The following is a 13,020-nucleotide window of genomic DNA, read 5'->3' on the forward strand; positions in this document are numbered from 1 at the left end:
TGGTTCTCTTCGCGTTGGCGAATTGTGATGCAATTGATTGGGAAAGTGGAAAGAATTGGTACTGTGAATTTTTGAAGACTGTGAAGGCCAAATTTGCCTTGCCACTCTTAAACAGATTTATGTGAGGAGGCTGGTTTGGCTCCATTGTGCTGCCTCCCGGCTGATCTTAAGCTTAGGATTTTAAAGTTGCTCCGCGAGGAGCTTAAGAGGAAAAGAAAGAGAAAGAATGAAAAAAAGCTGTTCCGTCCGATAAAGTATCATAATAAGAAATGCGCAAGACAAAGGATCATCCAACGTCAAACTCTGATTCGGAATAAGTGGGGAATTTAGCCGTGCCCTTGCAACGAGAACAAAATTTCCTGAGTGAAGTTGAGTTGAATGTGATACATTATCCCTCAGAGACAGTGTAATCCAAACAAGGTTCTAGGAATTGTGTGGAGATAATCCTTGATATCATGTTTTGAGTGCTGAAAACTTGATCATGATTGAGCTCCAACAATGAATCCCCTCCGAAGTAGTACAATAGAAGTAAGTTTATGTACTAATAAGTGTTCATCAGGTCTTCTGCTAGAGAAAAGATGGTTGGAACCTCTATTTGATGCGTAAATATTTGCATGGTTTTAATAGTTACATGGCTTCACTTCAACTGATGTTGGTGTTTATTGTGAATGCTTTGACAATGATGAAGTTTGGTTTTCTGCATGCTAATATATTGTGTGGGCAATACTTGATTTTAACTTTCAGGTCCTATGATTTGACATGACAATTATCCGTGGTATCGTATTATGGGCAATTTTGATGCATAGATTTGTAGCTTGAATAGTTTAAATAGCTTAAATATGTTCTGTGGTTAACAGTGGAGATTTCTAGAATTGTTGTTTGTGTTTGATTTCTAATTGTTTCCTTCATTGGAATTCTTTAAAGGGAGTTGCCTTTAGGTACCCTGCCCTCAATATATAGCTAGAGATATATAGCTAGAGAGATATAGTTTCATATGATGAAGCTGACTAGTCAAATGGAATGGTGGCCTTCAACTTTCATAAGTTGTGCAAGCATAGCTTATCTTATCTTTCATAATTTACGCGTGTAAAGGACCATCAGTCTGCTTATTTAGTTAGTATTAGACTTAGGAACACATTTAGTAGATGCAAGTAAATTTGCCCGATTTGCTTTGCACTATTAGCTTATTCCAAAAACATATAGTGACCCGGCAATAGGAGAAGAGCTTATCAAAAGAAAAATGGAGAGGGAACAGTAAAAAGAATGTCAAATTGAGATAAATACAAGCCCTTAAATGTTTTTTATTCTTTATTTATTATTTTTTTTTTATGTTGATTTATTTGCAAGATGTCAAATTATATCCAGCAGCATTTCATCTAAAAAATGAGTGTTTGCTTACACCATGTTATTTGGTTTTAATTATCAGTCCAATTTGTTTGACATTGTTGTGAATGCTGAAATTCATTCGACCATATTTAGTGGAGGTATTGCCACAAAAGCTGGCAAAGTTGAAATGATGTCACTCTTATGTGAGAATAAGAGTTTTAAATTTAAGGTTGGTCAACTCAGTTAATGGGTTGAAATACTTTGTAATAGCCTTCTTTTACATTCAACAACATTGTCATACACTAAATGATGTTAGATATTCAGTAAAACTCAGTGCAAATGCCTTAATGGTTGACTTTACGAGTATGTAAATGACAAGATGAATAAGTTTTTCAATACAGGTTTAAAGGTAGGCTTTTCAGGATTCCAATCAATTTATGTCTTCATTTTTAATGAGAAAAAAAAGAGGAGAAAAACTAATGAATGCTTGCCTTTTGATGATGCATATATTGCCACTTTAACTGAATTATAAGACAGAGATTTGAAAATATGTTGTTTAATCTTAGCTCTGGTATCCCTTCCATGCAACGATCAGTTACTGTAATGTTATGTGTGTGATTATGTCAAACAAAAAGATAGCACCAGGATCATCTTGAATAGAATAGGATATAAGGTGTTTACATCTCTGAAGATGCAAGGAATTCATTTCCATTTTCTCTCTCTAGAATTCTTACACTTCAACAGAATGAATCTCTCTCCCCATTACTTCTCATATTTATAGGTATTTACAAACATTAATGGGTTGCTAGATCTGGGCCCGTTCCTCTGTGGGCTTTGGTCATCTTCGATGGGCTATTCGCGTTTGGCCCATATGGCAGTATTTCTTTATGGGCTGGACCCAGCTGCTCGGACCGGATGCCATGTTCGCGGGTCATATCCGGCCCATATCACTTCTGGCCTCCTCAATTGCCCCCATAATTACTCCCTATTTAATAAGGGGGTAATTATCAAAGGCGTTTCATCATGACGTTGACGGCTCAAGACACTCTTATGGAGGAATGGACGGTCGGATCCGGAATCAATGTTCCGAGATTCGATAAACTTCTCGCCTCTCTGACGCTTCGGCCCTTGGGTCCACTTTGTCTTTACGAGGCTCTAGAATGTCACTTCATGCCTTTTTACCATCTCCATCTCTCTCCATCATCAGTCAAATCTCTCGCTTGTCTTTTTAGAACCGTGCTAAGTTTCATCCGGTGAAATTCTTCAAGAGTCACTCTTCCAGCGATCTTGCAGCGTTTTTTGCTGCTTTCTACCCCAGAGGTTAGTCTTGTTCCTTTTTACTTTCGGTAGACTTCTTTTACACTTTTGGATCCTTCATTCGCTTTCACCATGGTTGTAGATCTAGATGTTCTTCGTATGAGACTTAGACTTCCTAACGACATCCAAGTTAGGGTTTGCCCTAGGGATGTTAATATTATGACCGGTGCCGGCCCTCTTCCCGGCGAGGTTTTATTTACTAACCTTCAACTAAATGTCGTTAGGTTCCCTCTGCATCCCTTTTTTAACTATGTTTTCAATAGACTGTGGATATCCCCTCTGCAGGTAAACCCAAATTTCCTTAGAATCATATCCGTTATGTTACTACTGATTCGTGACAGAGGTCTGGATCTTGACCTCATAGATCTTCTTCTTTGCTATAAGGTCAGTAAGATCCGAACTGAAGAGCCATTCTACCACCTTTACCCGATCGACAAGATGTCCATATGTACGGATACAATCAAATCTGAAAAGGGTTAGAGGGACAACATTGTGGGTGTTAGTGGGGCCTGGTCTTCGCCGGCTGCAGAGGATTACCCAATCCCGAGCGCCTTTGGCGTCTGTTCTGTCTCCTCGTATAAGAAATTCAAATCTCATAAAAACAATTATCCCTGCGAAACATGTGTTCCTCGCTTTTGTACTTTCTTATGTCGCTCCTTAGGCATACCTTGTGATGACTTGAGCTACAGTGTTTGCAGGGATAGGAGTAATTACTTGAAGAAATACGTTCTGAACGATATTCCTTCTTGCTCAGACCTCCTCACTTCAGACAACCTTCTAGCGCTCTCATCCCTCGGCTATACAATGAGCAGGCTTCAGATTCCTTCCTTTGGTAGGAGGAAAAATCCTCCCCCAGCCACTACTGCTGCTGGAGCAACCTCCTCTCCCGCATCAGCCTCTTCTTCAGCCACCATCTCTGACACTATCCCGAGTGTGGTGGCTATTGATCCTGTTGTTAGCACCCCTGCTACCAACCCGAGCACATCTCCACAGATCACTACTACCCCTGCTGCTGCTGACGGTGGAGTCAACCTCGAGGAGGAATCTCTTACAAGGAGGACCCGAGTTTCTGGGCCGAACACTCTCTTGCATCGCCCAGTTAGAGCTCCTGCCCCCTCCGGGCCTGTTGCAGCTGCTGCCTCTGCTTCTGCTTCAGCTTCTGCCTCTACTTCTACTCCTGTTTTACCACCATGGGCTCCTCGATACACCCGAACGGATGGGACGTTCGTGAAGCCGAACGAGACCATGATCAAGGATGGCCAGACCGCCATGGCGTACTATAGGAGCATGTGGACTCCAAAAGACCTTGAAGCAGCGAAGGGTCTGTCACAAAAGGATGTGTTCAGCCGCTTTCCCCAATCTGCCATGGAGGTGACTTTTATTTTCTAACTCATGAATCTTCTCATAATATTTGCTCTTGCCTTCGTTCGACCAGGCGATCGGTTTAACCAGTATTCATGCATATCTATGCAGACTTTGTTCGGTATGATGGCTATGCAGAAACAGGTGGAAATGGGGAACGCCAGGGCCCGTAAATTCTCTGATAGCCTGGATGTGGCTAATAAGGAAAACAATATTCTTGCCAACAAGAACACCGAGATATTGGCTCGGCTTGAAAAAGCTGAAAAAGAGAGAGATGCTCTGAAGAAGGAAACCGACTCTCTTCAGGATGAAAAAGATGCCCTTCAGCTTGAGAAGAGTGTCTGGCAAACTGAGCGCGATTCAGTCAGAGATGAAAAGGCAGAGCTCCAGCGCCTTCTGGCTGACGAGCAGTCTGCTCGGATGGCATTTGAGAAAAGAGCTCTGGACGAGCGCAACGCTCTGATTGACACCATTAGCAGAGTGAATGGTGGCATGTTGGCTCTTCATGCTCGGTTTTCAAGAGTTGGAGCTCTTAGATATGCTCAGGGATTCCGAGATGGTTTTTCCGACCGAGTTCCGGCTGAGGGCCAGACTAGTTCAACTCCGGATGAAATTGATAAGGATCTAGGGATTGACCCTCTGGGGGTCTTTGTTGACCCAGTATCCACCGCAGCCGAGCACATATTTGATGAGTGTCAGGAGATTGCTTCCTCCAGGATCACTATAGCTCCTTCTACCGTTCAGCCTCTAATCGCTCTTCCTTCGTCAACTATGGTATCTCCCATAGTCACTGCTGATGTTGGGCCCCAGCAGAATGACTCTGTTATTCATCTCGATTCCCCACCTCGTGAGGGTGAGATGGCTAATGGGAACGAGGAGGCGAGTCAGCACAACCAGGAAGCTGACGGTACTGAGGCAGCTAGCTAGGGCTCTTCAGATCCCTCAATTTCATACTCTTTTGTAGTCATGTGATTTGAATGCTTCACTTTTTGTAACCTCGAAGCTTATTATGAATGAGACGATAAGACTTTTTGTATTATGCTCTGTTCAAACCCACTTTCAATACTTTTTCATATTGACTTTGCCGTGTGAGTGAGTGCCTGGCGCTCGGCCTGAATGCCATACGCCACTTGGCTTTTTTATTTTTAGCAAGTGTTTGGCGTTCGGCTCATGGTGCCAGCTGTCACTTATCTTGCTTAAGTGCCTGGCGCTCGGCTAGAATGCCACTTGCCACTTAGTTTTTTTATTTTTAGCAAGTGTTTGGCGTTCGGCTCATAGTGCCAGATGCTACTTGTCTTGCTTAAGTGCCTGGCGCTCGGCTAGAATGCCACTTGCCGCTTGGCTTTTTTATTTTTAGCAAGTGTTTAGCGTTCGGCTCATGATGCCAGCTGCCACTTGTTTTGCTTAAGTGCCTGGCGCTCGGCTAGAATGCCACTTGCCACTTGGCTTTTTTATTTTTAGCAAGTGTTTGGCGTTCAGTTCATTGTGCCAGCTGCCACCTATCTTGCTTAAGTGCCTGGCGCTCGGCTAGAATGCCACTTGCCACTTGGCTTTTTTATTTTTAGCAAGTGTTTGGCGTTCGGCTCATTGTGCCAGCTGCCACTTATCTTGCTTAAGTGCCTGGCGCTCGGCTAGAATGCCACTTGCCACTTGGCTTTTTTATTTTTAGCAAGTGTTTGGCGTTCGGCTCATAGTGCCAGCTGCCACTTGTCTTGCTTAAGTGCCTGGCGCTCGGCTAGAATGCTACTTGCCACTTGCCACTTGGCTTTTTTTTTTTTTTCATTTTTTCATCCATTTTTTTTTTTTTAACCCCTTGAAAAGGAAAGCTATTTTTATAAATCTCAGGAATTTGCACGTTTATACGTACTTGATTGAAAACAAACAACATCCGATAAAACTGAAACTTAGCTTTTATTGATAGTACCTCTTCAGAGACATAGCATTCCAGGGCTTGTTGACCAACCTTCCTGCCATGGTTTCTAATGTATATGCCCATTCAGAACCAGATCGCCAGGGGCAAAATCTCTGTGTTTCACTCTTTTGTTGTGACTATTCGCCAATACTTGCTGGTATGATGCAAGCCTTATTGTTGCAGCATCCCTCTTTTCGTCTATCATATCGAGGTTCAATCTTAACATTCTGTTGTTCTGACTTTGACTCCATGTTAAGCTTCTGATAATTGGGACCAAGTGCTCAACCGGTATAACCGCCTTGGTACCATACACCATTGTAAACGGGCTCTCCCCAGTCGGCCGCCTTGGGGTGGTTCTGTAAGCCCATAGGACGTTCGGGAGTTCATCCAACCACTTCCCTTTATGGTCCTCCAGCTTCTTCTTAATGCAGGCGAAAATTGTTCAGTTTGTAATTTCTGCTTGTCCATTGGCCTGGGGATGACTTACTGCAGCCAACTTTTGATTAATTCCATACTCCTCCAGCAGCTCTCTTACTTGCTTGCTGTCGAGGTTCGTGCCATTATCCATGACTATTGACCTTGGAACGCCGAAACGGCAGATAATATGGTTCCAGATAAATCGTCTCATATGAGTCTGAGTCACGCTCGGTGAGTCACGCTCGGATATGGTTCTGCTTCCACCCACTTAGTAAAGTAATCTGTGGCCAGTAGCACATACTTGTTCTGAGCTCTCGCAGTTGGTAGAGGACCGACCACATCCATCCTCCATTGCGCGAAAGGCCATGGTGAGGCTATTACGTGCAATTCCTCAGGTGGTTGGTGGATCGATGGTTCATACCATTGGCATTTATCGCACCTTCGAGAGAACTCCTCTGCATCTCTTGACATGTTCGGCCAGAAATACCCTTGTGTCATTGCTTTGTGCGCTAACGATCTTCCCCCAGAATGATTTCCACATACGCCTTCATGAATAGCTCGCAACACCTGCCAAGCCTCTGTGGGGGTGACACACTTCAAGTATGGGCCAGAGTAGGATCTTCTGTACAGCTGGTTATGCACTATGGCGTACTTTGCAGTATTCTTTTTGATTTTCCTAGCTTCATCCCTTTGCATAGGTAGAACACCATCTCGAATATAAGTGATGATGGGGTCAATCCAACTCGGTTCATACGGTATGACATTGATTTGCCAAGGTTCAGAGTCTAAAGGTTCTTCAAAAATAGATGGCTGGGTCAGTATTCCTATTGGAATCACCCTCGCCAATGTCTTGCCTGAGCTCGAAGCACTACATGCTAATCGATCAGCATCTGCGTTATGTTCTCTCGGTAACTGTATGAATTCAATCTTTGCAAAGTCCTTGGCTTTATGTAGAACGGCAGAACGATATGCCTCCATCGTGTCATCCTTGGTCGCGTACTCACTATTTACCTGCCGAACAATCAACTGTGAGTCACTATAAACAGTCAAACTTCTGACATGTAGCTCTCTGGCCAACTTTAACCCATTCAGCAACGCCTCGTATTTCGCTTCATTATTGGTGGCTCGGAACTCAAGTCTGAGTGCTTGACTCAAAGAAGTACTCTCTGGGGTTTGTAGTTTAACCCCAATTCTTGCCCCCATCTGATTAGAGGAGCCATCCACATAAAGTTTCCAAGAGCCGCATCTAAGGTCTTCTTCCGTATCCTCAGAATCACATTCTAGCAGGAAATCGGCTACCGCTTGTCCTTTGACAGCCGTTCTCGGCTCATACGTTATGTCAAATGAGCTTAACTCTATGGCCCATTTTGTCATTCTGCCCGAGAGTTCTGGCTTGTGCATAAGCACTCTGATTGGAAAAGTTGTTAGGACAGCTATAGGGTGGGATTCGAAATAATGCCTCAACTTTCTTTTTGCGTTTACGAGTGAAAGTATCACCCGTTCGGCCTTCGAGTACCTTCGTTCTGCCTCGGTCATTGTCTTACTGACATAAAACACCTGGTGTTGCACCCCTTCCTTGCAACAAATCAGAATGGCATTTGTCACAATACTAGATACTCCGAGATATAGATATAATTTCTCTTCTGGATCGGGGCTGACAGGACTGGTGGATTCTGCATATATTCCTTCAAATGGGTTAATGCTTGTCGTTGTTCATCCCCCCAGACCTGTCTTCCATGACTCCGGATCGTGTCAAAGAACGGCTTGCAGCGGTCTGACAACTTAGAAATGAATCGACTTAATGCAGCTATTCGTCCTGTGAGGGCTTGCACTTCTTTAATCGTCTTTGGCTCGGCATTCTTAATCAAAGCCTCTGCTTGAGCAGGGCTAGCTTCGATACCTCTGCGATTGACCACGTGTCCCAAAAATTGACCGGAACTCACACCGAACGAGCACTTGGTTGGATTGAGCCTCATCCCATATCGCCTCAACACATCAAATACATCTTGCAGATGTTTCAGATGATCATCCTTCTTCCTACTCTTTACCACCATATCATCAATATAGGCTTCCACAATCTTTCCTATTTGATCCTTGAAAATTTTGCTAACAAGCCTTTGATAAGTTGCTCCCGCGTTTTTCAGTCCGAAAGGCATAACTTTGTAACAGTATGTCCCTCGCTCGGTAACAAAAGAAGTTTTTTCTTCATCTGCCGGGTCCATAGGGATCTGATTATAACCTGAATAAGCGTCCAGAAAGGTTAAACGCTCATACCCGGTGGTGGCATCCACCATTTGATCAATCTTAGGCAGCGGGATGCTATCCTTCGGACATGCTTTGTTCAAATTGGTGAAATCAATGCATACTCGCCATTTCCCATTCTTCTTCTGCACGACAACGACGTTGGACAACCAATCAGGATAGTGTACTTCTCTGATGAATCCCGCATCGAGCAGCCTATCAACCTCCTCGGCTATGATCTGGTTACGTTCTGGAGCAAACCTTCGTTGCTTCTGCTTTACTGGTTTGAAATTGGGATTGACATTCAAGGAATGACAGGATACGGAGGGATTAATTCCAGGCATGTCTAGGTGACTCCATGCAAATACATCGGCATTGTGAGACAAGAAGTCAATTAGCTCCTGTTGTTCTTCCCTGATCAGTCTTACTCCTACTCTAGTAGTTTGCTCTGGCTTGGACTGATCGATCTGCACATCCAGAAGGGGCTCTTCGGTCAAGTCAACTGGCTCTTCCACACTATTCTGCTTGGGTGGAGGTTCCTGTAATTGCTATCTTGGGCTCGCCGAACGGATGGGCGCCTTCCCTTTCCCAGCATATTTTAGTGTGACGGAATAACACTCTTTGGCTGCAACCTGATCCCCATGAATGTCTATCACCTTATTTCCATCGGGTCCGAGGTACCTCATGACCTGATGCAGAGTTGAGGGCACACCTTGGACTCTGTGAATCCATCCTCTTCCCATCAGGAGATTGTACGAGGGGTGAATCTCCACAACCACAAAAGTTTCCATAAGAGCTCGTTCTGCAGCTTGAACTTCTACTTCCACCATACCGATGGGCTCCACCCTCTTACCATCAAATCCTAACAGGGGATTTCCAGTGGGCTTGAGCCTCTCTGGCTTAATCTCGAGCCGATCAAATGTGTCCCTTGGCATGACATTCACACCACTTCCGGGATCGATCAGAACTCTGCGCACCAGGCAGTTCGCCACTGTCAAGCTGACTACCAACGGATCTTCATGGGGGATTTGAACACGCAGTAGGTCTGTCCTGTCGAACTTTATCTGTATCGATGTGATCTGTTGGTGCAGAGTATTCACATTGCTGACCCTTTTCTTCATCTGCGCCTGCCGTAGGCGCGTTCGGAGTAGCTCATCTGAGTCTTCGCTAGGCTCGGGTCGACCGTGAATAGCATTGATTATACGAACTGGTTGTGAATTGTGGGAGCTTTGCTTCTGACTTCTTTTTACTTGCTCCATCGGTCGGTTCTGCTCTATCGCCGAGCCTTGGACATAACTCGCGAACTCCCCTCTAGCTATCAACATCTCCACTTGCCTTCTCAAATTCCTGCATTCGTTAGTCTGATGACCGAAATCGGAATGGAAAGCACAATGTTTAGTCTGATCCCTCTGTTCGAGGGGTTGCCTAATTGGCAGTGGTGGATGAAACTTATCTTTGTTCTCCTGATATAGCCAGAGTGACCTTCAACGGAGTGATTAGCTCTTCCTCCCTGTACCTCTTTTCTGCCTTCCAGGAGGTCTGACGTTGTGGCTGAGCCTGCTTCTGCCTGATCTTTGCCTTGGACTTTTCCTCGGTCGACAAGACCGACGCTGTCCGAGCATTGGCTGCCTCCTCTTCTTCCAGGAGCACAAAGCCATCGGCTCTTTCATTGAGTTCATCCATAGTCGTCGGCTTGTTCACTACCAGACTGGTATGGAACGGAGTGCCACGTGTCATGGCCAACTTGAAGGCTTGAACCGCTGTAGAAGGGTGGCATTCAATCACCATACTCTTAGTGAGGTTAAACCTGGTGAGAAAAGCCTGGAGACGTTCATCTTTGTGCTGTTTCATTGTGAATAGGCTCGAGATGTCCTTCGGCGAACGCTTGTTCCCATAGTACTGGCTTATGAACCGATCGCACAGGTTCCGGAAGCTATCAATCGAGCCCCTAGGCAAGTTCTTGAACCAGCTAAACGCCGGTCCGGCTAGACTTGCAGGGAAACATTTGCACATTAAAGAGTCGTTCTCCGTATTCAGAGCCATCTTCAACTGGATATGGTATACATGATCGATCGGATTGGTTGTTCCGTCAAACAGAATAAAACTGGCATGGCAAACTTCCTTGGATGCGGAGCATTCAGGATCTCATCAGTAAATGGTGAATCAACTGTCCGAGCCGCGGATCGGAGTGCTTCATTCTCTCTTTGGAGCCCAGCGGTAGCTCTATGAGCTACAGATCTGCTCTCCGAACCGCGATGAGTGAGTGTAGCCATGGAGGGCCGGTAAAACGAATCGAATGACCGTTCCTCAATGAGCTCTCTTTGCCAAGGCGATATAACTCGGCGGCGATCAACCTCTATCACTTCCTTTCGGTTGAACCTTTCCTGATGTGGATCGAAGGTCATGGCTTCGTTCTGTCTGATCTGCTCATGTCGCGGATCAACGTGAGTCGATCCTTCGTGATCCTCAACTCGACGAACATTTGGCGGGAAATCGTCCATCCTCCTTTCATCACGGTGGAGAGCTGATTGATTGTTCTCGTCCTGCTCGCCTTGATGTGCGATATTAGATTGAATACCTCCTTCACCGGCCGGAAGTGGACGTGGAACCGCCGGCATTTGCTGATGCTGCATTCCAGCTTTCAATTCTGCATTCTCTCTTTTGAGAGCTTCGATCAAGTTCATCAACTCCTCAAGCTTCGTTTGCTGGACAGCCTCCATCGGATTGGAGCTTTCACCTATCATTATTCCTGAACGGAGTAAAGGCATTAATCTCAAGTTCTTGAGTAGATCTGAGCTTCGTGAGCGCGAATTTTTCAAATCTGGACTCGAATTCTCCGAGTTATGCTTACGGTTGACGAGATCTGAATTCTCCGAATTCTAAATCCGTCAGATTCGGCCGCAATTGAACAACTCGTTGTTGCGTAGATCTGAAGCCACTTCCGTCAAAGCAACAGAACTAAAATTCCTCTAGAATAGGTCACAATCTCTCAGATCTGGATCCAACTCCCAAAGATCGAGTTTCGTCTTCACGAATTGGTCTGAATCCACGCGATATTGATCAATGATCAATCAATCTTCAACGATTCCCACAGTCGGCGCCAATTGAAGATGCAAGGAATTCATTTCCATTTTCTCTCTCTAGAATTCTTACACTTCAACAGAATGAATCTCTCTCTCCATTACTTCTCATATTTATAGGTATTTACAAACATTAATGGGTTGCTAGATCTGGGCCTGTTCCTCTGTGGGCTTTGGTCATCTTCGATGGGCTATTCACGTTCGGCCCATATGGCAGTATTTCTTTATGGACTGGACCCAGCTACTCGGACCGGATGCCATGTTCGCGGGTTATATCCGGCCCATATCACTTCTGGCTTCCTCAATCTCTATAAGCTTTTGCTAATAACCCCAGTGAATCTCAAGCTTCCAGTAATTATTTAATTGACAGCAGGTTACTTTCCTCTGTATTGTAGCTCTGTAGTCGTAATTGGATCTGCTAGATGACCCCAAACTTGCTTTTCTGTCCTTCGAAGTGGTTTCTTGAATAGATCCAATCTGCGAAGAAAATGAATCCAGTTGCAATTCCATTCCATTTGCCCTTTAGCAGGGAATGGAGCAGAGCTAAGCATCGAACTTAAATCTTGTAGCAGGTCTCTTTTTGTTGAGTACAACAACTGTGTAAGCGGTGATTGCCAAAGTAGCCAAGAGAAGAAGTATCAAATTGTTTACATTCTCCTGAGTCTCTATATGAATAGTTCTGATTTTAGTATGAGTTTGCTCCAATTATTGTGATGCTTGAAAAAAGGCCTCTTTTGTGTACCTGGTAAAAAAATAAACGGCTGGAGCTTTAAACCAAATGCTATGCTGACTCGTAAACCTAGAGCTAAGTGATGGTATGGATGTGAAATTTGTCTCTGGGGATAACTGCAATTATTGCTTCATGTGGTCTTGCCAAAGCTTCTACTGTGATAGCATGGCTCCTAGGGCTCTTGCTCCAAGAACCGCAGATGTCATTCCTTCTGTACGCAGCTCGAGTGACGAAGGCCCCCTTCGACAACCCTAAAGTTGTTAATTCCCTCAAGGACGCATAACTTAGAAAGTTTACTGGTAAAGGGTTTTCATAGGTTTTTTTCACAGGCTAGTTTCATGGGCTGTCGTTGATTCTCAGAGAAGTGGACAAGAATTCTTGATGCATGGAAAGTTGATAAGAGTGGAATTGTGGTAAGGGCATAGATATAGATATGTTACATTGTTATGGTAAGAGTTTAGAGTTTTGATTTGTTTAGGGGAGGTCTTTGGTTTTATGTTTGCTTGAGCTCTGCCTCACTGTCACACCATCAAATGGTAAGTCTGGATCATTTAGTTTACTTCTTACGGAACCAAATCTTTTTCACCTAAAAACCAACTAATCAAGAAGTTCTCAAGTCTCTTTTTGGTAAGTCA

Source organism: Cornus florida, unplaced genomic scaffold (assembly GCF_030987335.1).
Source record: "Cornus florida cultivar Cherokee Brave unplaced genomic scaffold, ASM3098733v1 CherokeeBrave_3.0.0_Hap2_Chr02, whole genome shotgun sequence".
Classification (NCBI taxonomy): Eukaryota; Viridiplantae; Streptophyta; class Magnoliopsida; order Cornales; family Cornaceae; genus Cornus; species Cornus florida.